This window comes from Hoplias malabaricus, chromosome 14 (genome assembly GCF_029633855.1).
Source record: "Hoplias malabaricus isolate fHopMal1 chromosome 14, fHopMal1.hap1, whole genome shotgun sequence".
NCBI classification, from domain to species: domain Eukaryota; kingdom Metazoa; phylum Chordata; class Actinopteri; order Characiformes; family Erythrinidae; genus Hoplias; species Hoplias malabaricus.
In genome coordinates this window covers 9,886,006-9,913,469 of record NC_089813.1, presented here as the reverse complement: position 1 = coordinate 9,913,469, position 27,464 = coordinate 9,886,006, and the positions used below count along the sequence as shown (strand labels likewise).

At 42.5% G+C, this 27,464-nt stretch overlaps 1 protein-coding gene across 1 annotated transcript in view; it reads right to left on the bottom strand.

Annotated features, from left to right (window-relative positions):
• Positions 1–27,464, bottom strand: part of slc12a5b (solute carrier family 12 member 5b) — a 59,655-nt gene that overhangs the window by 30,164 nt on the left and 2,027 nt on the right. The window lies entirely within an intron of this gene.

Below are 27,464 nucleotides of genomic sequence, written 5' to 3'. Positions count from 1 at the left end.
AGAGAAATACTGAGAGGGACAGAGAGACATGGAAAAAGATGACAGGGGATAGATAGAGGAAGAGAAATAGGGACAGGGAGAAAGTGAAAGATGTAGCAGAGCTGAGAATCCAGTCTCCCTGGGCTGTGTTTCGGAGCAGTAGTAAGGAGTGTAGTTTGTGATGGTCTAGACCAGCAATTCTTAAACTCTCAAGCCACCCTGACATGGTACTGAGAATTGACTGCATGTACTTAAAAATGTCTAAAGATTTCATGTGTAAATTGCATAATGTTTCAGATTTTTCAGAATTTTGCTTAAATAAAATTAGTCGGCTTATTTTTGTGTTCAAACCATGTGGGCAAATAACCACCTAGTGTCCACCAGTGTGTATGCGCTGTGTGTGCTTCTGTGATGTGACTTAAAGATGTTACTTGGATGGTTGATAATGTGTATTGTTTGGTCTGAAATGTTGGAGTACCAATGTTCTCCACAATTGCATGTCAGTTGAGTGCATGTCAATGTTTGAGTACCAAATTCACAACTGCAGTCAGGAAAAAAATAATAATGGGTTATTTACTCATTCATTCTTTCATTTTCTGTATCAGCTTTTCCAGTTCAGGGTCGCAGTGGGTCCGGCACCTATCCAGAATCATTTGGCGCAAGGCAGGAACATACCCTGAAATTGGCACCTGTGCTTCACAAGCTAACTCTCACTCACACGTTCACTCACACACTCAAAACCTATGGACACTTGTGAATAGCCAATCCACCTACCAACATGTGTTTTAGAACCATGTGAGGAAACCGGAGCATGGGTTATTTAAAATATTATAAATATAAAGAAAAATATAGGGCGGCACCTTGGCGCAGCAGGAGTGTCGCAGTCACACAGCTCCAGGGACCTGGAGGTTGTGGGTTCGATTCCCGCTCTGGGTGACTGTCTGTGAGGAGTGTGGTGTGTTCTCCCTGTGTCTGCGTGGGTTTCCTCCGAGTGACTGTCTGTGAGGAGTTTGGTGTGTTCTCCCTGTGTCTGCGTGGGTTTCCTCTGAGTGACTGTCTGTGAGGAGTTTGGTGTGTTCTCCCTGTGTCTGTGGTGACTCCAAAGTGTCCGTAGGTGCGAATGTTTGTTTGTTTGAATAGGAATCGGTTAGTTTTTCAGCATGAGAAGGGAACAGCACATTTGGAAACATCCTAAGTGTATCAATCTATATCAAAAATGTGATGGAAGATTCAGTCTGCCATGGGCTCTTTAAAACCATTTTGAAGGTGAAGTAGCTATGTTGGAAGCCTTTATGGGAAGTAAACTGCATACAGTGTAACATCGCATTATTTACACCTCATTATCCAGCTCCATATGGCCTACTTTTGTGAGCATACATACATATATTAGCATATTAGCATTTATAGCAGGTTTCTATATGGTTACAGACCATACAACTGCATAAACACCCAGCTAAAGCTGGAGTATGAGTGTGCAATGTGTATATCTGTGTGGCTCATACTACTCTGCAAACTGGCCTAAGGGATTTAAGTGAGTTTCACTGAGACTCTGAGTGTTAGCTTTAGCTTCTGTGTGTTTTTTATATGCTGGATTATATTTAGCACCCGAGAGAGAGAGAGAGAGAGAGAGAGAGAGAGAGAGAGAGAGAGAGAGAGAGATTAAATGAAAAGTATATCTGCAGCATATCAACAAAGAACACTCTTAAGAGGCTAGCATCAGTGTGTGTGTGTGTGTGTATCTCTCATGTGCATTAGCCTGAGCCTCCTCCATAGCAACAACCCGATTCCTGCTCTATTTTTTAACACCCCACATTTTCTATGGCACTGAAAGAGGCATTCAAGGATTTTCTCCAACGATCTTCTTCGGCTTATGATACAGCCAATAAACAGCAGTTAAACCAACACCTAGTAATATATCAGAGATTCTGCACTTAGTCATTTTTAAACATGGCCATTTCCATGCTGGGGACCCACTCTAAGGATCATAAACTGGTCACAAATACAAAGCAATTATACACTTGTTTTCATATGAATTTCAGTTTATGGAAAAAAGTACAAACACTAAAGAATCACTTTCATTCACATTTTATGGTAAAACTGACTTGAAAAAATGCTCCTTTAAATAAGTGAGGCATGACAACTCTACAAAAGATGCACCACAATATCAGTATTGCTTGTTTTAACCCCTCGTTTCAGACTTTCTGGCTGCTGTTACTAGATCTACAGCAAACTGATAAAGTGGTGTTTTAACTGTTCTGAAGCGCACAGACACATTAATGATAATTGCCCCTTGTTTAGCTCTGAGGGAATTATGGGGTAGGGACTCCACATTAAATGGCCAGTTGATCTACGCGCCTGATTTAATCAAATACATTCACATTTAATTCATTACTGGCCAAGCAAGCTCGACTCCCTTTCATGAACAGATTTATTTGGATTGTGCCACGGTGACCTTCATCTACACACTTTAGCTGAGCCTTTGCCTCTTTTTAAAGTGTTCTGCTCTTTGAATTTCACTCAAAATTTGGTCAGAAACAGGATGCTAACTGCTGTTCCAAGAAACTAGGACAGTGTGTTAAACGTAAATAGAAACAGGAAGTAGTGATTCATAAAAACATTACAAAAAAGGAACACAAACAAGAGAATAAGTCTTTACTGTTTAACCCCCTGAGCTTGGGCTCAGAAAGTTGCTGGTTATATCCTCTGAACCGGAAGGAAAAATTCAGAGACAGCCCTGTCTCCTCCCTCAACATCCACGACTGAGGCTTCCTTGAGCAAGGCACCTAATCTCCGACAGCTCTTTGGGGACTGGGGATAGCTGCCCACCACTCATTGAGTGTGTGTGTGTGTGTGTGTGTGTGTGTGTGTGTGTGTAAATCATGTTTACATTTGTTTTACTTCATTACACTGTGCTGGCTGCTTATGTCACACTAAATATGTTTTCTCTCATATATAACTTTCCACACAGACATGTCAACAAGGTTAACCACTTGATTATAGATGATGCCACCAGGCCTGTGTATAAAAGCTGCATCCAGGAAAGGCCTAGTCCTTTATAACCTAGGATGAGTCCAAGCTTGCCGCTTCGCATTAAATGCAGCAGTGAAGACTGGGGAAATCTGTTTGTGTAAGGGTCAAGGACCAAACCACAGCAGTGAAGGGCAGCAGTGTGCAGCTGAATGACTTGTAGCATGAAAGAATAGCAGGCTATGATTCTTACTAACAATTCACATACTGTTCCAAATGAGCAGAGAGTCAGGGATTACAAAATATATGTATACACAAATAACAAGGTGAATAGGATAAACACACTCTTCGGAGCCATTAAATGCAATATTAGATGCCCCTCAGCCAATTGAGATCATGCGTGATCAGTTGTTCCTGGTTTCTTTCTACCAAACAGGGTCTGGGCATTGAATGAAATGGAATATGAATGCAATAAAACAGGACATTTTGGAGCAACTGCACATGAGCCTTAGGCCACCATGCTCAATACCAAATGTTAGCCAGAGGGGTATAAACCCCACAAGAACTGGAACTTTATTCTCCAATGTTGGAGAACCATTGATCGCCTTTAAGAGAAACACTTCACCACCTCAGTGTTTATGTGGTTGAATGCCATCAAGTCCTCACTGCTACGTTCCAAAATGTAGTCTAAAAATTCCCAAAGGGGAAGCTGTAACTGCAGGGAAAGAGGGGAATACTGCTGTGATGGAGGAGCAGTTGTTCATAAACGTTTGACTACACAGTGTAGAAATGTTCCTGTTCTTTTGGTGCTCTATATGCTAGCAAACACATGTTAATAGTGCACGATAAGCAGTGATCTGTCAGACTAAATGTTGCATGTGTTGCGGCAGCGTTGCCACCTGAGGATTCTGTAATCCAGCACACATCTGAAATCTGCTTTTAAAAGCACATTAAGGCCTTTGGCTTAGTTGTAATCTGCTTTTTGAATTTTCATGTTTGCAGGCTGTTTCTTTTCCATCCTCATGCTCTGGGATATGACGTTTTGGGGACCTGAACATGTTTACACATGTTTACACATTACATGTTGTGTGTTGTGAAAAGAATTAAAGAATTTACAGTTTAAAATGGAGGCATATTTAAGTTTGGGTTAGGATTAAACTAGAAGTCTTTCTGGAAGTTGATGCAATGTTGAAATCAGATAGTTCACTAGTCACTAGTCCATGTTTCTCAGGGTTACTGTAAAAAATGTCAGAGACTGCCCTCCATTTTTAATCAAAATGACCATTAAGAAGAACGTATTTATGTTACAGCAACCAATGGACTAGGCATTTTGGCCCTTCCAATAAAAAAATAGACAATTTTTATAAATAAATTACAAATTTTAATATAACCAGGTTTTTACTCATTGGCTCAGGCCACCAACTTTAAGGAAAGAAAGAGAGAGAGAGAGAGAGAGAGAGAGAGAGAGAGAGAGAGATTAAAGTTTGCTGTAATTTATCGCCCTCCTATCTAGCACCAATCTTTTCCTCCCTCTCCTTTCACTCCAGGCTTAATCATGTTGTCTCCATGCCTCGTAATACTCTCGGGAATCCAATTCTCTCCAGTGAATGAATGGGTTCTGCCAGATTGTGTCTGTGTTTGAGTCTGGGCCAGGGATCTATAGCTGTTCGTCACATTTCCCAGACTTCATATCGTAATCTAATAAACCTTCAGCCTCACTGAGCTGAGAAACAACCCTGATTCAGCAGAAACACTGGGTTTAACAGAGGAACGTTCTAGTGCTCAGAATTCGCCCACCGATGGCTGAAGTCTTAAAAGGAACATATTACAAGGGGAAAAAAAATCAGTGCTTGTCCACATTAATCTGGGGTTCTGGAGCCTGCCAAGCCACAAACTGTGAAATAAATCAACCCAGTCTTTTTCTTCATATGTTATCTGCAGATGTCTGAAAACATAGGTAGGATATAACAAGGCATTCTGATTTTGTGTTGTGGCTTATGTAGTGTACAGAGACTTTAGAATTGTCCCATCACCTCATCTGAGAATCTCTAGTCACAGCCCTTGACCTGCGTTTATGTGAGAGCTTAAAGATGAGGTTAAATAAAATGAAAGTATGAATTAAATAGAGAACAAAAAAATGGAGAAGAAAGAGAGCCAAGCAAAAAAGACTAAAATTCAAGGGGTCAGCACTCAAATGGGGGGCATGGAAATGCATGGAAGAAGTCATTTATTCACAGTATGTCCCCTTTATGAATGTTGATCTTAATGATAAGCTGCAGTGTAAACCGTGTTCTCCCTGTGTCTGCGTGGGTTTCCTCCCACAGTCCAAAAACACACGTTGGTAGGTGGATTGGTGAATTAAAAGTGTCCGTAGGTGTGAGTGTGTGAGTGACTGTGTGAGTGTGTGTGTGTTGCCCTTTGAAGGACTGGCGCCCCCTCCAGGGTGTATTTCTGCCTTTCGCCCAATGATTCCAGGTGGGCTCTGGACCCACTGCGACCCTGAAATGGATAAGCCCTAACAGATAATGAATGAATGCAGTGTAAACCAACGAAACCTCCAGTCAGTTTATATAAGAGATGATGAAGTTAATATAAAATAAAGGATTCCACTGGGGGAAATGTGCATGGTCTAAAAATCTGCTGCTACACTTCCTTCCCCTTTGGCCACTAGAGGCTCCAGCACCACGAAGGACAACATCCTCTTTCCTGGCCACAACACACACACAAGCATACACCTCTCCACAGCTTCTCTTTCCCTTGAGGCCACAGCGGAAAACCCATGCAGGAATAACTAACAGAACGGAACGGTTGTTGGTAGCAGCAGTAAATTAAGCAGCTTCTTTTAGAAAAAAAAGTTTGGACATAAAGAATATGCAGCTTGTTCACACTGCAAGCTACGTGTACAGCACAAAGTAGCAAACAATATTTAGGAAAATGAATATATATTAGTTTACATGTTTTCTGTTAGAAGCATTCAATTGCCCTGTAGTTCCTGAACCAGTTTATGCTCCATAGAGTGGGTCCCCCAAGTTTTGTCCTTGAACAAGAACAAGAAAATCCACTGAAGTTAGGTTTGGGTCTGACCAGTGACCAGTACTTTGCGGTTTCCTCTAAATAGTACGGGTGTGTCTTCGATGTCGTGATATATCTACCACTGTGGACACTTCTGACCTCCTGATGATCCCCAGCTTCAACTACATTTGCAGGTAAATGCTGCACATTCATCACCTCTTCATCCAACTGAAAATGAACCCAGCCTTTTGGCTCAGCTAACAACAAATCAATACCCAATCCACAAAAGTCTCTTTCCCTCACTTCTCAACTCTCTTCAGCCCTTTATACCCTTTATAGCCTTTGCCAGGTATTCAGGGCTGGAACAGAGCAGAGTGAGTTGGCTCCAAGCTCCACCTTGTGGGTTGAAGTTGCTCTTATGGGGTGTGACCAGTGGTGAGTCTTTAGCAAGCTCCCTCTGCCCAGTTTCCAGGAGCTAGGGCCACTTTTTTCTCTGATGTATGAGTTAAATGAACATTTTAATCAAATTCAAACTGTGTTCCTGCTATGTGCCTCATAATTCCAAGAAGGCTCCAGACCACCCTCCACCAGGATGAGATTAAAGCAGCCACAGAAATTAATAAACAAATGAACATTTAAATATTGCCAGAAACCTCTACTTTATAATAACACACCTATCATAACAAACATATGTTTTATATGTTTATGCACCTGCTTGGCTTATGATAAAGAAATGAAGAAGAAGTTAGGAAACCAGATGCAGGTATTGTTGTTAAATGTGAGTGAGTGAGTGAGTGAGTGAGTGAGTTTTGTATCTGTACAGAACCATTTTTTTTCAGTGTATATAACTGTCTCTCATATTACACTACGTTAGTTTCGTTGTTGTATGGTGTCACAGTCTATGAGGAGTTTGGTTTGTTCTTCCTGAGGTGGTTTCCCAAACAGGGATTAAACCTAGTCCTAGACCATGTTCTCCTTTCAATGGAAAATCACAATTCAAAATGCTGTGTAGTCCAGGACTAGGCTTAATCTCTGGGTTTTCTTCTGGGTGCCCTGCTTTCCTCCCACAGTCCAAAGACCTACTTTACTACATTAATTACTATGTAAAATTGCCCACTAGTGTGTGAGCATCTCAGCCACAGGAAGTACACCAGCTGTTGATCTCGTGCTGCTGTTCCCGAGTCTGTAAGATTGAGAGGGTTGCACCAGGACGGACATCCAGCGTAAAACCAGTGCCAAGTTGAAACGGAGGATTTTAATAATCTGCTGTGGCACCCACTAGGAGGAGCAGCCGAGAAACAAAGAAGGAGAAGATGAAGGGTACGCGCCAATGAAATGCAAAGTCCAGACGGGCTGCTGTGAGACAGGCTCCTAATCAGATTCTGCTCAGGACCCCAGAGAGTTTAGTGTGGTCAAGCCAGACTGTCCAGTGATGATGGTAATGACGAGGCTGGTGGGTTGTGTTGACAGCTCCTGGGAAACAGCTGAAGACCTGGCACATTGCCAGCAAGGACCTGGTCAATTACAGCTGTCCTAGAGCAGCAGGCAGTGGAAGGTGCTGGAGTGACGCAATTGCAGAGAGAGGAGGAGGAGGTGGAGGAGGAGGAAGAGGAGGAGGAGAAAAATGCTGAGGAAAAACGGAGAGACCCAAGCAGTCGACAAGACAGGGAGAATGACGCAGATGAAAGGAAAGAGAGAGAGAGCACCCAAGAGAAATATACAGAGATGAAAGAAAGAAAAAAGCTTTAAGAAAAAGCTGTTTCTCTCTCTCTAGATGTATCTACCATTGACTCTCCATCTATCGATATATGTATCTATCATTTACTCTATCACTATTATCTCTCTCTCACTAACACACACACACACACACACACACACACACACACACACACACACACACCTCAGTTGTCGTATAATCATTTCTCGGTCTCTGTGGGTTCTGGGGAGGGCTGCGTACCCTTTTAGCCAGTAATCTTTCAAAAATACAGCAAACCCACTGCAGAACCTTCCCATAGATGTCTCCCATGAGTGTGTGTTTAGGGTCCTGGAGCGGTGTGTGGGAATGCCTGTGGTGACAGCCGTGTGCTACAGATACAGCAAACAGATCAGGCTGAGACCACTGGAGTTTTCCTGTAATCCAAACCCTTCGTGTCCCTCTGAAAAGGACTTCACTGCCAAGTGAGTGACTCTGGCCTTTCAGGGCCATTTGGGAGGTCAAAGCTCAACGGCTTAAACCGGATGACCACAGCTCAGAGGTAGAGGCGGCCAGGGGCTGGGCTTCAAACTAACGGTCAAGGGTGTGTGTGTGTGTGTGTGTGTGGGAGAGAGACAGGCTGCAGTAGCACAGGGAGCTCATTCAGCCCAGTGATTGTGTGGGCAAGTGAGTTTCCCCAAAGACCCCTGCAGCCCTCTGGTCCTCACTACCAGCACCTAGCCAACATTCTCACCCCTTTAAGTGGCACATGGGCTCTGCTGTTGCTGATGGGTTTCTATTGGCCAGCCACAACGCTTCGTTCTGCCCAGTGTTGGGAGGACTGGGGCAGCTGGGGGTCCTTAGCACAGTGTCACAGTTGAAAAATACAAAAATGACGAATGGACGAGAAGAAATGTAACAAAATGACCTTAAAAAACTACACAGTATAATATGATAAAGCACACTTTATTGTCAGACTTCTCTGAAATCAGCCTTGAGTCACAGCAGCTCCATTAACACCCACCGAGATTCAACAGTGACTTCATAAAGACTCCACTGTTCTTTACTGAACTGAGCTGTTTTTGCTCAGTTCTCTTTCTTCTCAATATTTAAAAGGGACTCTTCTTTCACATAAAAGTGGTACCAGCGCTGTGATTGGGCAGATTCAGAGTAGAAAGGACAACACCAAAATGTCTGCAATCTGCATAAGAAGCAGCACAAAATCAGAACGATGTTTTACCCCATGTTTTCTGACTTAGGAAGCCCACAAAAACACACTGGGTGGTCTTGTTTTACAGTTTGTGGGTTGGTATGCTAATGGGATTATCCTCTGAAAAAGTTTTATTTTTCTTCATGATATGTACCCTTTAATGTGCCAAAAAGGCAGAGTTCCAGATTAAACCCAATGGCTCACTCTCCTCCGCAGTGCCCTGGGCATGTTGATGTTGTTATGAAGAGTAAACTGTACGCCTCACTGGCACAAATTTGGTCCAACTACACAGTATGATGCTGACCAATCTGATTAAAAGTGTGTGCTAGTTAACATAAAAGAACTTGGCCTTAGGTGGTCTGCATGTTGAAGTATCTAGTTACAAGAGTTTGCATGTCTAGCCTTCAAGTTTGGTAGCATTATATGACAGAAGGGCATTTAGCCAACGTGCTGAGGGAGAATATGAAACAAAAGGAAACAAAGTGGACCTGAGTCTGAAGTTAAATGTTGTAAAGGAGGCCCAAACCTCAGCCCAAAACCTTGTTTTTGGGACCAATTGGATTAATTCCAGCTCTACAAATTTGAAAAATTAGGTCACTAAATGCTAACACATAAATTTGCTTGCACACACATATATACTGTATACACACACACACAGGCCTACCCACACCCTCAACATTACTTGAAAAAAAAAACAGCTGTCAGGTGAATTATAATGCCTGAATAAACTGTGTGTGTGTGTGTGTGTGTGTGTGTGTGTGTGTGTGTGTTTGTGTGCGTGTGCATGCAAAGTATAGCCTGGTGGTGCTTTATCTTTTGGCCTGGGTTATATCACACACCCTTCCAGCCTCATACTCTCTCTCTTTCTCTGTGTCGCATTCTCTCTTGTGGTATCTTCCAGCATCTTTCTCTCTGCCTTTTGCCAGCAGTGTCTCCTCTCCAAAATGTCAAGCAGTCTTTTCAAAGCCCCTTTTCATAATCGCAGATTCATGGCCAAATGAAGGAGCATTAGAACAATGGCACTGTGTTTTCTGAGTGTTAAGTGGGAAAAGTAAAGAATGTTCATTTTCTAAACCACACATTCAGAAACAACCATGTGTAAACATCCAGAACACTGAACAGCCAAATATACACCGTGGATAGCATAGCGATTAGCACAACTACCTTCTATCCACAAGAGTAGGGTTTGATTTCCTGCTTGTGTAAACACACCCTGACAGACAAATGATTACCTAAGCCAGAGTATTATCAGTGTGTTCACATTCATTGTAAACATAAAATTAGACAGTGTAACTGGCCAGTTTAGTGCTGTATACTTTCATTTAGCTACATTAGCCTCATAGCTAGGGTAACTACCGCGAAACTTTGACTTACAAGTAAATCAGCTTACAAATTTTTAGAGATACGAGCAGTCGCTCAGTCGATTTCTTTCCATTATGATGTGAGCTGAGATCTGAGTTATGAGCGAGCGAGCTTACCCCACCCACCACTAGGTGGCAGAACAGTTCACTCTGTTATCTTCCCGCGCAAGCATCTGTCGTATCGCTGTATTTGTAGCGTTGTAACATTAAATGTGTAGCGAGTAAGTTAGTTGATAGAACACAAAAAGAAAAATTTCCCAAACCCCCTCTGCCAGCGTCTTCATCTGATCTTCAAGGTAAATACACTTAATAGAACCAGTTAATTTCTTTACATTCTCTTTAATTATGTATTATTATTTTTATACATTATTTATTATTTTTTCTTATTTAAGGCGGCACGGTGGCGCAGCAGGTAGTGTCGCAGTCACACAGCTCCAGGGACCTTGTTGTGGGTTCGATTCCTGCTCCGGGTGGCTGTCTGTGAGGAGTTGTATCTTGATTGTATCTGTGAGGTGTGTTCTCCCTGTGTCCGCGTGGGTTTCCTCCGGGTGCTCCGGTTTCCTCCCACAGTCCCAGGGTGTATTCCTGCCTTGCACCCAATGATTCCAGGTAGGCTCTGGACCCCCCGCGACCCTGAACTGGATAAGGGTTACAGATAATGGATGGATGGATTTTTCTTATTTATGTGGTTTTTGGGGTGCTGGAACTGATTAATGGCATTACAATTCGTTGGGTATATGAATGGGTAAATTTAATTTGATATACCAGCAAATTGAGCTTCGAGCTTGGTCCCATACCGAATTAAACTCGTGGAGGTATAACTCTACGTGGCCTTTGCATTGCTAACCTTGACCTAAATCAAGACTAGAGTATTACAGTAATGTTCGGTGCAAATCTAGAGCAGATTTCAGCTACTGTGACAGGGCCCACAGCTCAAGGCGCAATGACGAGTGACACAGCAGATCCTGCAGCAAACTCTCTCTCTCTCTCTCTCTCTCTCTCTCTCTCTCTCACCAACAGCCAATAAAAACTCCCAGTACCCACGGCAGTTAAATATTTTTCTGGAACTGAAACACAGATAAAAACGTGACTCATCTTCAAGACAGATTGAGAAGCTGTGCTAATAGTAAACTGTGGTGCTCAGCTTGGTGCAGTTGTATATCTGCGTGTGCTTCCTGTCTAAGTTCATCTGGAACAGAAAATGCTAGGGATTTTACTCCGATTTTAGTGCTCTGTTTATGTTTAACAAATGGTCCGTCTCCTCCTCCTTTATGGAGTCTTGACACACAGACACACAGTGTGCAGTAAATACACCAGGAATAAGGTGCTATACACTGTGGATGCTAGGTACACTGAGCGCAGGGTATTATAAACTCGGTGTAGGACACTAGTCTCTGAGTTTAGGGTGCCGTATACTGGCTGTAGCGTACTATACACTCAATGTTTACTAGTTTTGGAGACTCTTCAGGAACGATGTGTCCATTTTTGAGTCGAGACTCTCCTGTCCCCCACAGAAACACAGTAAATCAAATCAAAGTCTCTCCATCTATCACTTACAGCTATTGACACTCACTGACAGCTATTAATAAAATAAAGTCAAGCATTCTCTCTCTGTCTCTCTCTTCACAAGGTCATTCTTACATTCTTAGTATGGGTCCAATTTAATCTGCACTAATGGTGTATCTGGCATGAGAGAGAGAGAGAGAGAGAGAGAGAGAGAGACAGAGAGAGAGAGAGAGAGAGGGAAAGAATGTGTGCTCTCTTTAAAGTGCTAGGAGAGGCGTGAGTTGTGATGTGACCCAGATAAAGGCAGTGGGACGAGGTGATTGAGAGGGAGATGGAAAGCTGTTTCTGCTGTTATCTGCTGCCTGAGGTTAAAGCATGACACTGGACACGCTGTGAGGAAGAGGAGGAGGAAGGGTGATGACTGTGGACAGCTGAGTAATGACCAGGAACACAGCGCTCTGATTTAAAACCTTTAGGGAAGGCCTCCTCGAGGAGTTCTCTGACCCTCACCACCCATACACCGGCTACTGTGTCCAAACACACGAAGAGAGAGAGAGAGAGAGAGAGAGAGAGAGAGAGAGAGAGAGAGAGAGAGAGAGACTTTCTCTCTATCTCCTGGGATATCCCTATATCCACTTGTGTATCCCCAACGGAGCTGTACTTTCTGCAAGACCAGAATTTATGGGAATATCCTTGATCATGCACACACACACACACACACACACACACACACACACATTTAAGCACCGCTAGCATCTATAGGTGTGTGTGCACAAACTACACTGAGTGGGTGGTTCTAAGCTGCTCTAGGCTGCACAGAAGGAGCAATGTTTTTTTGTGACAAACACCTCTTCCATTAAATTAATGCAAGGCCCTTACCGAGCCTCCAGTGTAATATGTGAACTCAAGAGTTGTGATACTGAGGACTACTGCAGACTCTGAGATGAGCTGCTTTTTGATTTTCAGGTTCTGGTCTTTATTTAAATGTGTGAACAGGTCTAAGTGTTGGTGTTGTACATCTTCTAAACAACATGTACAGTGCTGGCTTTCTCTCTCACTCTATCTCTGTGTCTCTCGCCTGCAGTCTGACCTACATAGTAGAACAGAAACTGATTGTGCAAGCAGCTGCCGCACACAAACACGTACACCATACACACAGTTAGACACCCTGGAGGAGATGCGCATATGCTGTATGAGTATGTGCAGGGGAAAGATACGAAGTAGTAGCTAATGTATGGGAATTGTGTAGCAATGCAAGAATATAGTGCAGTCTGTGAAAACTTTGCCCTCTAAACCTAGAGATATACTTGCTGTTGACTGTGTTTGCGTAGGGATGACGGCTGTTCTGTGCATGTCCTCAGAGGTAAACACTATGTATATGCAAAAACAGTAGGGGCACAACATGCACTCAACAGCATCTAAACTTGTTTAATTACATGGACTTACACGCCATCCACGAAGGTACTGCTGTCATCGCATTTGTCTGTCATGATTGTGGAATTATTCAAAGACTAATCTCCTCAGGTGCTGCCATGTTTAACTTACGTCCTTTATGGTCACGTTTCTCTAACCTGCCCTCTAGTGGAAGCCTCCATTAACACACGTAGCCCATAGACATGTATGTGGACAGTTACATTCACAGCGCTGTGGGTTATCTACACCAATTTATGGCCAAACCATGTTTTTAAAAGACTGTAAACTCTAAAATGGTTGAATACAGTTTCTGTAACGGTGAAATGCAGTAAATACATTTATCAGCCAAAACAAATTTTTACATCTCTTTACAGTAAATAAATGTAACCCTTATCCAGTTCAGGGTCGCAGTGGGTCCAGAGCTTACCTGTAATCATTGGGCGCAAGGCAGGAATACACCCTGGAGGGGGCGCCAATCCTTCACAGGGCAACACAGACACACACACACATTTACTCACACCTACGGACACTTCTGAGTCGCCAATTCACCTACCAACATGTGTTTTTGGACTGTGGGAGGAAGCCGGAGCACCTGGAGGAAACCCACGCAGACACTGGGAGAACACACCACACTCCTCACAGACAGTCACCTGGAGGAAACCCACATGGACACGGGGAGAACACACTCCAGGTCCCTGGAGCTGTGTGACTGCAACACTACCTGCTGCGCCCTATATTATGTTTTTAAATAAGTTAAATACACTTGCACTGTGCTTATAACGAAACAATGTTTCTTTGTTTTTGTTTTTTTATGTAAATACTATTTTTGTTATTTTATTTGTTTTTTAACAGAAAAGTACTGTAAACAAAGCAGTTCTTCAATGTAAAATTTACAATGGCCAAAAATAATACTGTAATGTCATACACATTTAAACTGTAAATTTTATGGTGAAATTCTGTCAAGCACAGAGGCCAATTTTTTTACTGTAAATTTACAGTGTATGGATCAATTAAACATACCATGCTATTCTCGTAGTAGTGCTTGGGCTAGACTCCTAACGCTGTTTTAGCCTACCAGTGTAACCTGAATTAAAACAATTAGCAAAGATATATGTGGAATCTAAAGTTAATTTCCTTGGATTTGCATAGCTAATATAGACAACAAGTAATGTAATATAAACACTAGTAAGTATAGCGCAAACAGTCCCCCTGGAATTTGACATATTTTTACATAGAAATCTAAAGTAAATATTATTTATAGCCCTGATTCACAAGTGAACACATTTTTTGGGGTTTAATGAAATATCCGTGGCATGCTTTGGTCAAGATACCACAAGGTTCAACAACACAGCAACACAACACCATTCTCTTCCTGTCTAAACAGCCCTGTACAGAATGACCCATTTCAGCAACCGTTCCTTTAAACGTGAATCAGCCACAGCTCAGTTCAGTGCAAAAGCCCAGGAGCGAGGAGCAGAAGCTCTGGATATGAGTCATTTTTGCTGTGTTCTCTTTTTTTTTCCTTCATTCTCGTTTTGGTCATATTTTAATCACTACTGCTATTTTTCTGTGATCTTTGTGTTGGTTTTGTTCTGTTTAACTTTGTCTTAGCGCCCTCATATAAACGATCCAGCGCTGTGATTGGAAAATTCAGATGAGGAGGCGGGGCAAATAATATCTCTGCTATTGAGGTCAGAAGTGGAGCAAAATTGTAGCAGCTTGTTTTATCCCATACTTTCTGACTGGGCTGTATTGTTTAGCAGTTAGTGGGTTGGTAGGAGGTCCAGATTTGTGTTAGGGAAACTGTTTGTTTTTGTCCAAAATATTAGTGTGTAATTGTGCATTAGTTATAATAGTTACAACTAAAAACTTGCACACCCACATGGAGCACAGTTCTACGCATTGGCCGTACACTAACAAAAAATGTATGGTAGAGGTGCATTTGTAGTCAGTAAAGATACAAACAGTGTGAATGTACCTTTAAAGGTTCACCAGTGGCCTCACTTCTCCCTCACCCTCAGTACAAGTGACGAGACCTATCCTAGCTGTCGTATGGAACAACAAAACTGGGAGAGAATTTCACAATTTTAAAAATAACCAACAGAAAAATAAAAATGTCTCCATTTATTATTGAGCAACACATCCAGCTAACATACATTTAGCTCAGCAACTGCAGTCATTAAGTAGTTTTCAAAGAACTGCAGCCTCTAGGGAAGGACCAACTGAGAAGAGCGATACTGAAATTAACCAAGCACCAGCAGCACCCAGGGTGAAGTCCTATTAAAAGAGGACAAGCTTTTAACACAATACACACTCACAAAACACAGACGCAGAGCATGTCAAAGTGTGTCGTACACGCTGTATGTCATGTTGTCGCTAAAGCCTCAAGCTAAGTTTTCCAGTATGTGTGAGTGTGTGTACGTCCGTTTGCCTTCCTTTACCTTGTCACCATCAATTTCTTGACAAACAGAAATACACTTCAACACAGTTTGAATGGAAATTTGCCTCACAGTGTAAACATGTGCTAAATTTAGTGCTCTCTATTTTCCCCCACACTGTGCCCTGATGCTTATTTACCACATTCTTCTGATTCTACTTTTCATCTACTGCACTTCACCTACTGCAGTCACTTTACAAGACACACTCCAACTAAACTTAGAATAGGGGTTTAGACTTATTTAAATATGGTAATAATGGTGTTAGAAGAATAATGTCTAACAACATGCTTGTTTTTCAGGAAACTAGGTATAAATACTGTATAATGAATAAGACTTCAAATGAGCTAACATTATAACACTAGAGCTAACCTTTTCAATAGCGGACTCCAACAGAAGATGTTTCGTTTTTGATTTGCTTTGATAATGTGCCCACATGTCAATTGGAGAGAATTATCTCTACATTGTTTCTGGACCTTGCTAACCTTAGTTAGAGTGGTTAACTTATTTAGCTGAAGGCATCCTAGATCTATCACTGCTTCTTTGGTCATATACAGTCACCTCGGCAACGTGCTCATTTTAAGGCATCTAAAAAAATTGTGATTAATTAGAAATTGGACTGTAGTGTTAAAATATAAGTGTACCATATTATTTGCCTTTATTTTTTATCCCTATTTTAAATGGATATTCTCATGTTACCAGAATTTATCAGGGAAAGAAATACATGTAAATATATATATATATATATATATATATATATTGATGTACAGCTAGCTTGGTTTACTCTCACATACTCCTCCCACCTCACACTCCCAGGTCCAGTCATCAAGTGTGAAGAGCTACAAATATGGAGAAAAGCCCCCTGATTAATATTTTTTTTAATTTTTGAATGGTAAATATTTCATATTATTTTAGCATGACAACTAGCTAGCCAGGTCAGGCTCAAATACTTTACACTTGATATTCAAAGAGGTAGCTTGCTTGCTAACATATTATCACTGTCCAAGGAAAAACAATTCTCTCCAAAATAGCAACTTTATAGAGGAAGAAAATACTTCTTAACTTCCAATGGAAGAGCGGCACGGTGGTGCAGCAGGTAGTGTTGCAGTCACACAGCTCCAGGTGTGTTCTCCCTGTGTCTGCATGGGTTTCCTCCGGGTGACTGTCTGTGAGGAGTGTGGTGTGTTCTCTCTGTGTCTGCGTGGGTTTCCTCCGGGTGCTACAGTTTCCTCCCAAAGTCCAAAAATACACGTTGGTAGGTGGATTGGCGACTTAAAAGTGTCCGTAGGTGTGAGCGTGTGAGTGAAAGTGTGAGTGTGTGTGTTGCCCTGTGAAGGACTGGCGCCCCCTCCAGGGTGTATTCCCGCCTTGCGCCCAATGATTCCAGGTAGGCTCTGGACCCACTGTGACCCTGAACTGGATAAGTGGTTACAGAAAATGAATGGATGGATGGAACTTCCTATGAAATCAATGTACAAAGATTTTATTCAGAGTTATGATGGAGCATTTCTATCAGTTCATTCATAATGAGTTTCACAGTGTGAAGGATAGCTGTTCTGTTCAAATGATGTAGTATACTAAATGTCGATTAAAAATAGAGATTCTTTGGAGACCAACGCTGTGAGATGAGGTGGAAGGTATAGGATTCCCCCACATTTCTTGTCAGAATATCAAAAGATTAAACATGAATAATACAAATATGAGGTAAAATCAGGCCGCTCTTTACTCAGGGTCTCGACGCGTTTGATATTCTCAGCACAGAAAGGGGCACAGGAGACTTCCTCTCTTCTGCAATTAAAGTGGAACAATTCTTTCCACAGGCATGATTTCTGCTTGTATCTCAGAGGATCTCAACAGCCAGAAAGCCATTTAATTTAATAAAATAATTAATTTGCATATCACTCTTAAAGGCACAGGTCATAGTACCAAAACCCACTGCTTGATTTTAAGAATAAAATAAAACTGTGGCCAAAAAAAAAAAAAAAAAATCTTAAAACTACCCAAGATGAGAACAATTTGGGAACATTTCACTTGAAGATTCTACAATGAGCTGAAGGACATTTTCAGGACTTACATATAGTTCTACTGCACAGACCCAGCCTTCATTTTTCCCCAATGCATTGGATACAAATAGTGTCGACATCCAGTGTAGTGTGTGTGTGTATGTCTGTGTGTGTGTGTGTTTGAGGATTAAAAACTGTTATATTTCATAGTCTTTAACCACTCTAGGCTGCTGGGTATGTGTCAGAAATGCTCCTTTTCCCTTACGGATTAGTGTTTATGGGAGTGTTGGGTTTATATGGAGGCTGTTGGTACTAAATGTGTGAATGAATGAAAGACAGAAGGTCATCTTAAGTGAACACAAGCACAAAGTGGGTTGCCTTCAAAAGTTCTCATTATGACTTTGCAGGTAGTATGAATAATGTGACATGTTTCTGAGTGTTTCCAGGTGAAATAAGAAGAAGAAGAATGGTATTCTGCTACCTATAGTTTAGGGTTAGTAAGTGCATAGCCCAGCATCGCTATGTAATATGTCCAAATATTATAACGAATATATTCAGCTACTTCAAAATGCATTGTGGAAAATGTTCATTTATATAAACACAGCTTTTATTATCTCCATGATAACGCATAAACTAGGAGAGTCTGGAGCAGCTGCAAATGAGTTTAAGAGCTCAAAGCTAAACAAGGCTAATAGCCCCTCAGGATTGTAATGGAGCTCCATCCAGTACCATTGTGGTGAGTATTGGAGTGGGGTTCCTGTCCAGCATCAGTACCTGAAGGATCAAACCCCCTTATACTGAACTCAACCCACATGCATCTATCAGCAACAACCGGTGCATTACTAGTTTCCCTGTAGTAATTAGGACTTACTGAGGACGTTTGTTCAGGCTCATCTTGTACACACGACCTCTCTGACACTACTTGAAAGAGCATTACCCACAGTAAAGCTGTCGATGCCTTGTAGTAACATCTGTACTTTGTTCTCGCCTTTGCTCTTACTCGCTGTAAAATGGCCTCCGTCATCGTTCCCCCCACGGCAGACGCAGCTGGCCATCACAATTTAGCAAAGCTGTCAATCAAAGCAGAATACATCAGCAGGATTACGGCAGGAGGGCATATTAAAATCCTGTATGTGGCATTAAGAGGAAGTGCTTATATAATGCTGTGCTCTCTCCTGCAGTGACATAATGCTTGACCACACCACCACAATTATATAAGAACGACTGACCGCAACCTCTGGCCACCCAGTCCCAGGCCTATCCTCAGAAATGAAAAAAAAGAATACTTTAAAAATTTGTCATCATTTTGGACACCTTCTGATTCCACACGTGATTCCATTCGCTATAAAAGTATCTGTATGATGCTAATAGCATCCAGGATAGCACAACTGGCCTCACACTCTCTGGGTGACTTAGATGGTCTTCCTCCACCACCTATTACTCAGCACAGTGGTATCACAACTGTAGGCATCTGTTAGCTGACATAACATAACTGGGTAATTAGCATTCTCCTGCAAGCGTGTTTATGCTGTCCAATGACATCGTGCTCACGGCAGCTTGAAAGAAATGCAACGTCACTTCATGTCATAAGCTTTTAAGGCTCCAGTGAGGGGAAGAAGGGGCTGGAGTTGAGTTGACAAAGTGTACCAGCTTTGTTTACAACCCTCTCTCCCTGTTCCTCCCCTCGTTCTCTTTGGGTCCTCCGTTTTAGGCAAAGCCCGTGAAACTCCCTCACGTAAATTGATTAGAATCCAAAGCTCTGATTGGCTGAGAGCACAGAGCGATCGTAGTTGACAGCTGGCTCAGATTAACGAGCGCCAGCAAGAGACGTAGTAACCTTGTTCACTTCAGTCTCAGTCTACCGTAATCCAGGTGATTATTATTGTTCATGCACCAAGGGGGGGTTATCCAGAGGTATGTCCCAAACCACAATCCACCACAATGACCTGCTAGGGTTAGCAGGGAATAACCAAAGCACACTGTAAGAATCCTGGAATACTAATACAATACTATTGCAAAGCCCTGCCCACAATTTTTTTTGGAAGGAATAGACAAGAGAGATGGAGACTGGAGAGAGAGAGAGAGAGAGAGAGAGAGAGAGAGAGAGAGAGAGAGAGAGAGAGAGAGAGAGAGAGAGAGAGAGAGAGAGGGAGAGAAAGACAAAGTGATAGCTGCTTGTCCTTGTGTTGGTGGGTCACACAGGTCAAAAGCGCATCAGTGCCAGATGGTTCAGACCTGTTTTAGAAGTCACAGACACACTGGGAGATTAAAGGCAAACAGCTCTTCTCTGAATTAGCGAGGCCTGGTGCTATTGTAAACATCATAGAGTAACCTAAGGTGCTCTCGCTGGTGTAAATAGAGGGGTCTGATGGGCTCAGGCACTCGTGGCACATGACCATAAGCTATATCTTTCAAAACAGCTGCTGCCCTTCAATATTACGTCATATGCCTTTCCTATCGTTCATTCCCAGAAGCAGTAACAGGAGTAATTCCAGGAAACATCTCATTGCATTAATAATTGCATCACTGTATTATAGTTGTATCCCATTAAAACTTTGGCATGAAGTGACCTCTGGCACTGTTTAGAATTATTTAGAAAGTACTTGTCAAGGCATATATAAGGACAACATCTGGCCTGCAGTATTTGGTTTAGTTACTTTAAAAATGTAATTGATTACAAATTACTGGACAGAGGGGGTCACTACAACTGTATCGCGCTGTGGGTGGGGCACTGAACCCTAGTCAGCTACATAAAGTCAACACTACACTTTGTCACAAGCCCCTAAAGGAGAAAAAGGGGCTCTCTACAACTGCATCGCACTGTGTATCATGCTGTGTCTTCCCGGGTGGGGCATTGAACCCTCCTGAGCTACATAGAAGTCAACCCTACACTGTGGCCTAAGCCCCCAGAGGCCATTCTCTGGAACCCAGGAAAAGGAGAAAACTGAAAACTGTGTTTCAGTTCTTGTTTTAAATTACCCTTGCCCACTTCACCTCACAATTCACCCTCAGAGGACTCCCTGGCGCCATATTAAGGGCCGTTCTATTTCTGTATGGACTGAAGTGAAGTGTCTTAAATTGGGGGGATGCAGCTTTGGACCCAGGAGGCAAGGTTCAGGCCAAGTCAGGAGCCACATGAATGGAGGCGGGGCTTAAGTCACATGACACTGACTCTCTATCCACTTACTTCGCCCATGTGTGAAAACATCAGTGAAGGGAGCGCTCTAAGGTGAGAGAAAAAGAAAAAAAGGAGCTTAAATATGGCTGCTCCCTCCTTCCCAGGGTGGCGTGGTCGTTGCCACATGCACCAGCCCCAATAAACGGCTGGCCGGCCGTCACTCGAGGTACTTTGTGCTGATGGAAAACGAACAAATCCGGCCAAAGTCCTGCGCCACTGCTAGCAACTCTGCTCCCCTCCACTAATACCATCAGTAGTCTCTTCATTAAAAAGCTTGTCTAGGAAGAAATCTGCTTAGCTGCTTAATATCACTGACATTTTCCGTCGTGACATCACAGCGACATCGTCATGAGCCGGCCGTGCGGCAAGGCTCCAGGGTCGTTCCCATGGATCGGACTGGATTTCTCCAGCAGAAAGAATAACGCCGGACCTGCCATTTAAATCAATAGTGACTCACATTTCACTGTAGCGTGACTTCTTCTCAGAGCTGTGACTCTGTGTCTCTCACTGACCATACAGTAGCACTTTGTAGTTTATAGTATAGACGCTAGCCCACCTGTTGCTCTGCATACTTTGTTAGGCCCATTTTCACCCTGATCTTCAAAGGGTGGGACCCCCAAAAAACCCACAGAATATTCAGAGCGCTGCAGTGACACTGACGTGTTGTGCTACAAGTGGATCAGCCACAGCAGTGCTGCAAGAGTTTTGAAACCCCTCAGTGTCACTAATGGATTGAGAATAGTCCACCAATCAGAAATATCGAGGCAACAGCGTCCAATGGGCAGTGACTACTGATGAAGGAATAGATGACGACCAACGTAAACTATGCAGCAACAGATGAGCTACTGTCTCTGATTTACATGTACAAGTTGGACCAAGAAGGTAGGTGTGTCTAACAGACTGGACAGTGAGTGAGCACAGTGTATAACTCCAGCAGCATTGCTGTGTCTGATCCACTCATACCAGAGAAACTACCACAATGTCAGTGCCACTGCAGCTTTCTGGTGGTCTCATGGAGTTCCTGACCATGGGCAAACAGGGTGAAAAGGGGTTAACAATGGACAACAGTCTGTAATTGTAGAACTACAAAGTGCATCTATATGGTCAGTGAAGCTGATTAAAGGGCAACACATGTAGAAATGCATGATCACCGATGACCAGGAAGTATTTGGACAGCGACAGAGCCATCAGCAGAAAAATGGCCCTGCTGGTTTTTGATTGGTCGCTAATAGGATTTATCAGAAGCCCATTTCTGAAGGCTTGTATCAACTTATTTCTATTTAGGAGAGCTTAAGCAGTGAACCGAGGCTTTAAGCTCCAAAGAATAGTTGGCGAGGATTGTCTTATGATTGGAGTTTAATCCCTTCCGCAGACGTACTGCTCTCTTTGAAGAGCTCTGAGAAGCTGCCGAGCAATGCTCTTCTGATGGGTCCTCCTTAAGAGTAAATAGGACAAGGTTCGCTCTGAGAATTAATGTCAAATGAGACATTTTTAAGGCGGACATAACGTGAGATGATCTGTGTTGGGTTATGTTATACATTATAATACCTCACCATAGTGGCATGTAGAGTATAAATCTGTTAGGGCCTTAACATCCATTAAATTTATTAGCAAAACAGGTTCCGTATGGAATAAAAATGGTTCTTTTATGGCATCACCCATAGGAGAACCATAGGTAGTCCATTCTTTCAGCCATGGATGATGAGGGAGGAGAAAGTGCTGTTAATTGACGTCCACAACCCTGTTTTTCCAGCCAGTGCAGGGGATAAAACCAGTGACCTTTTGAGCCCAAGCCCTCTTCTCTAACCTTTAGGCAACCCACTGCTTCCCCAGTAAGTCATTTCTACCCCCAAAAAATATCCACAACGCATATAAGTTGAAGATACATCTTGCTAGGTAGTCCCTCAACAACCCTGTTTATGCTACACAGAGCGAGTCCCCCACCACAACGTTTAAACTAATTGATTCCAGGGCTAAATGACTAATTGTTGAAGCATGTTAACTCTGATTACTTGTTACAGAGTAAAACATCACTGGAGGATAATGAATATTGAAGTCATATGGTGAGCAATTTCCATCTTTCAATTTGCACCAGTGCTAAAGGAGGCTAATGGAAGATTATAGCCAGCAATTAGCATCAAGTAGCACTGTTCTCTAACCACAAAATAACAAGACTAATGTAGCTAAAAATAATTGAAGCTTATAGCAGCTGGTTAGCGTCTGGCACTTCGCCCAGTCTTTGATATAAATATGAACAACACTGTGTACAGACAACCAATGAGCTCATTGCTCGCTAGCAGCTCAACATTTGTGCACACACAGAATTTATCTCCACAGTACACATTGAAGTGGTAATATATTAGGTAAAATATTTTATGTATAGACCAATGTGCAACACATTCTCAATCAATCTGCAGAACAGTTTTACCATGCAACAAAACAGTTGAGCATAATGGTTCTCAGTAGAACTCTGGGTTCTAAGTAGAACCAAATATTTTTAATTAAGCAAAGTGCCATCAAATCTGAAATGATCAAGCTTCTGGTACCAACTGACTAGAAGCTCTCACTGCAGCAAAGAGGGCGCTATCCACATGTTCACCGCCTTGGTTTGAGAGGACATGTTTAATAATGAGGTGTCCACATAGTGCATGGTGCAGCAGAGGTCATTTTAAGGTCAGTTTATTTCTGTAAGTCATACCTTTGCCTCAGGAAATGCCCAGGTAAGGGTGTCCTCAGCTCCACAGATGAGAGAACAGCTTTAAACATGAAGACTCCTGGGTCAGGGAGGGTCATTAGCATAAAAAAAGCTCAGAAGAAGGTACCTGGGGTCTCCCTCTGCACCTGTGGGGCTGTGTCCCAAATTAGAAGAGAGCACTTCTTCCCTAGCTATGTGTTTTTCTGTTGGTCCATAGTTTCTCAGTATGCTGATACAACCCAGATTAAACCATCAGAGCAAAGCAGGCAGTGTGCGTGTGTGTGTGTGTGAGAGAGAGAGAGAGAGAGAGAGAGAGAGAGAGAGAGAGATAGAGGGAGTAATAACAGAAAAGTAATTATTGTCAAGTACACAGGGAAATCCAATGCTAGCCACAGGAGGCCAAACATACACACACACACACACACACACACACACACACACACACACACACACACGTGATGGATTGTTCTAATTAATGCTGATATCCATCAGCTATACTTCACAGCTTCTTGCTATTGCTCACAATAACTCCCTTTATCTCTGATCCACAGTCTTCCAGATAGAGATCGGAGCTGCTTAAGGCCAAAAGCCACTGTACATTTACCAGTGGTCAACCTGAACTATCTGTGGGTTGCAGCCACATGTTTTTTTTACTCTGGGCGCCATACTGGGGTCTGATTGTCTAGTTTCAGAGCGTAGCACTGACGTAAACAAATGAGAAAGATGGATACATTTAACTCGTACACAGTTCCTGAGTGGGAGTTCACTGAGTTGTATAATGAGGAAGAAAAGACTGTTATTCACATTTAGCCACATTAGCATTTACATTGTAAGAACTAATAGATAACTGTTAGCACGTTAGACTCCAGTGCATTTCTCTGCTCCTGTGACTGAATATCAGAGTTATTCATACACAGACAAAATACAAGCTTCACTGAACCTGTAAATGCCCTCGTGTTTTGTGTGTAAGAGACTACAGACACAAGCCACATATCTTATTGTCTCATATTTTCCTCCTGTTTACAGGGTAAATATTCTGATCCCGCTGTCCCTGCGCTCTGAGAGTAGAGCTGATTCTTAGAGGATAAATGTTTTAGTGAGACTGTCTGCCTAAATTATTTCTCTGTTTTGGCTTAAAGTAGTTCTTGTCTGAAAATGTGAAATGATAATTAAGAGATGTTTCCATTCAAATCCTAAATGTCTTTCTACACCCTCTGTAGGGCATAGTGTAGGTCCTAAAATAACCGTTTCTCAAGTGTTGTGCTGTTTGTCGAAAATAATATTTAGTCAGCCATAAAGTTTACACTTCCCTGTCAAATTAAAGTCTAATTACACTATGTGCAATATGCAGGATATGCCACTATTTGTCGACTGACTGAGTAGTGAGTATGTACCAAATATGGCAGCTACTATACAGAGTGACATCCCCTGCTACCCACGAATAGGAACCTGGCCATTAGTTAAGGCCTGAAACTATTCACTGAATCTAAGTTGGTTTAGGCCAGTACCTACCTACCTAGCTATCTATCTATGTATCTATGTATCTATCTATCTATCTATCATTACACTTATATAGCGCCTTTCTAGACACCCAAGGATGCTTTACAATCCACACTGCTCAGAACACTCAATCCACACACACACTGGCGAGAAGTGGCAGCCAAACGCACACAGCGTACTCTCGACCAGGAACGATTGTCCACCTGGAGGACTGCATCGGGCACTAGGGTTTAACCCAGGACACACACACATTCACTCACACATACAGACATTCATTCACATACACACTCATTCACTCATTCACCAGGACAGTTATTAGAGAAGCCAATTCACCTACCCTCCATGTTTTTGGACTGTGGGAGGAAACCGGAGCCCCCGGAGGAAACCCACGCAGACACAGGGAGAACATGGAAACTCCTCCCAGATGGGACTTGAACCCAAGATCCCAGCGCTGATGAGGCGAACGTGCTAACCACTAAGCCACCGTGCCGCACCTATTCGTTTCTTCTAGCACTCCTATAGGAGTTCTACTACTATGTTAGTGTAAACCTATAAGCAGTATTTACAGTACACTTTAAAATAAGGAGCATGGCAAAACAGCAACCTAACTAGGCACCTAACTTTCCCAGGGCCAAGTGTTGGCTAAAGGGATATAAAGCACACCACATTTAGATGAGTTTGGTTGGCTTTTTGGGATATAGTAATCATACAACATCAGTACCTTTCTACACTGGTTCTCTTGTGGCCGAATGCCATCAGATACTGACAGTAATGTTCTGGTGTCTGGTGTTAAGACTTCTTTTTAGAGGATTTTATGGCAGTAAAGGACAGTAAATAAAGTAAAATGACCATGTGATACCATTGATTTCAGAAGAAATTTGGAAGATTGTGAATCTGACCAACCGTTAACAAAGTTCTGAAATGAATGGACACCTCTCTCTCTCTCTCTCTCTCTCTCTCTCTCTCTCTTTCTCTCTCTCTCTCTCTCTCTCTATCTATCTAACACCCCCCCGCCCCCATTCAAGTCCACCTCATGTCTAGACAAATGCCAAAAGGTGCTAATGCAATCAGAAACACCTCACACCATCCCATGCTAAGAGCCTTGGGCCAAAAGGAATCTGCCAAAGCTGTAATCTTGCAGCTGGAGTGTCAGACTCTTTGAAGTATGTGATGAAGGATGTGCTGATATATGATTTCCATCACCACAGTCAGCTCATAATGTGTCATGGGTGCCGGTTTATGAGCCTAAAACAACAGCTAGAAAGCTCTTTTCTCTAGATACGCATTCAGTTCTTGGAATGTTGTCAAATCTGAATAGTGCACTGTACCAAGTCTTGTGACAGATTATAGCACAATCTTCCCTGACAGTGAAAGAAACAGACTGTTTTTGGACGGTGAACAAATGGTTAAGTTAACAAATGATTAAGCACCGAATCCAAACAGGCAACAGCACTGCAGCACTCTCATCCCCTCCTTCACACACACACACACACACACACACACACAAACCCCCCATGAGAAAAAGAGACTGCGTTCCAGTAGCCTCTGTACTCAAAGAGCAAAGGAGCATAATAAAAGACCCTTTGATATGAAGGTACATCTCCCATCCAGCTCAAAACACAAGACTCCTGCACGGCTCATTTCAATGGGAAAGCACCAGCAGTACAACAGTGCATAAGAATTACATTCATAATTAGAATGAGACAGTCAGATCTGTTTCAGGACCACGGACAGTATCACCCATTCCCACAGCTCAATGAACACACAATTCAACACCACGGACAGCAGCACGGACAGGCTGAATCATCCCATCAATGCTCCAATGTCTACTACAAAGCTTTTTCAGAAGAGCAGGGGCTGTGACGCCAGTAATGAGGTCTATTGATATCTTTTGATATTGCAGTATGTGGAGAATATCATAAAAGAATATTCCCATGTTGTCTTAAGGCGCTTTTCCACTGTGTAGTACCTACTCTTCTGGACCTGGCTCTATTCTGGTGTTTTGTATTTGTCCCCTGGCACCTGGAACTGGGTATTTTTTAGTACTTGCTCTCTTGTGGTTCCAAATGAGCTGAGTAGGGACTAAACAATCATGTGTGAACCTCTGATTGGCCAGAGAGACTTGTCAATCAAGAAATGCAGACATCCCGCACAAACGTTAGAGTGTGTGGCTCTGGGCCCCACAGTGACCCTGGTCAGGATGAAGTGGTTATGGAAGATGACTGAATGAATGATATTATATTTATTTGTTGGGGTTGTTGTATGACTTTGTGTTGACTGTGATCGCTGTGGATGTTTTTATGTCAAATATAATGACTTGTACTTAATGGCTGTTTGGACCAGAAATGAAAGAGTGGTCAGTGTTTTTTTTTTGCCGACTCGAGGTCGTCCAGGCCACAGATTATGGTGTTTTTCAAGGGGAAAGTTGGGAAAATTGCTGTTTTGGAATGAGCTTTATTTAGTTGGGCCAGCAACACCATTTTTGGATTTGGCAATGTCTCCCCACACACAC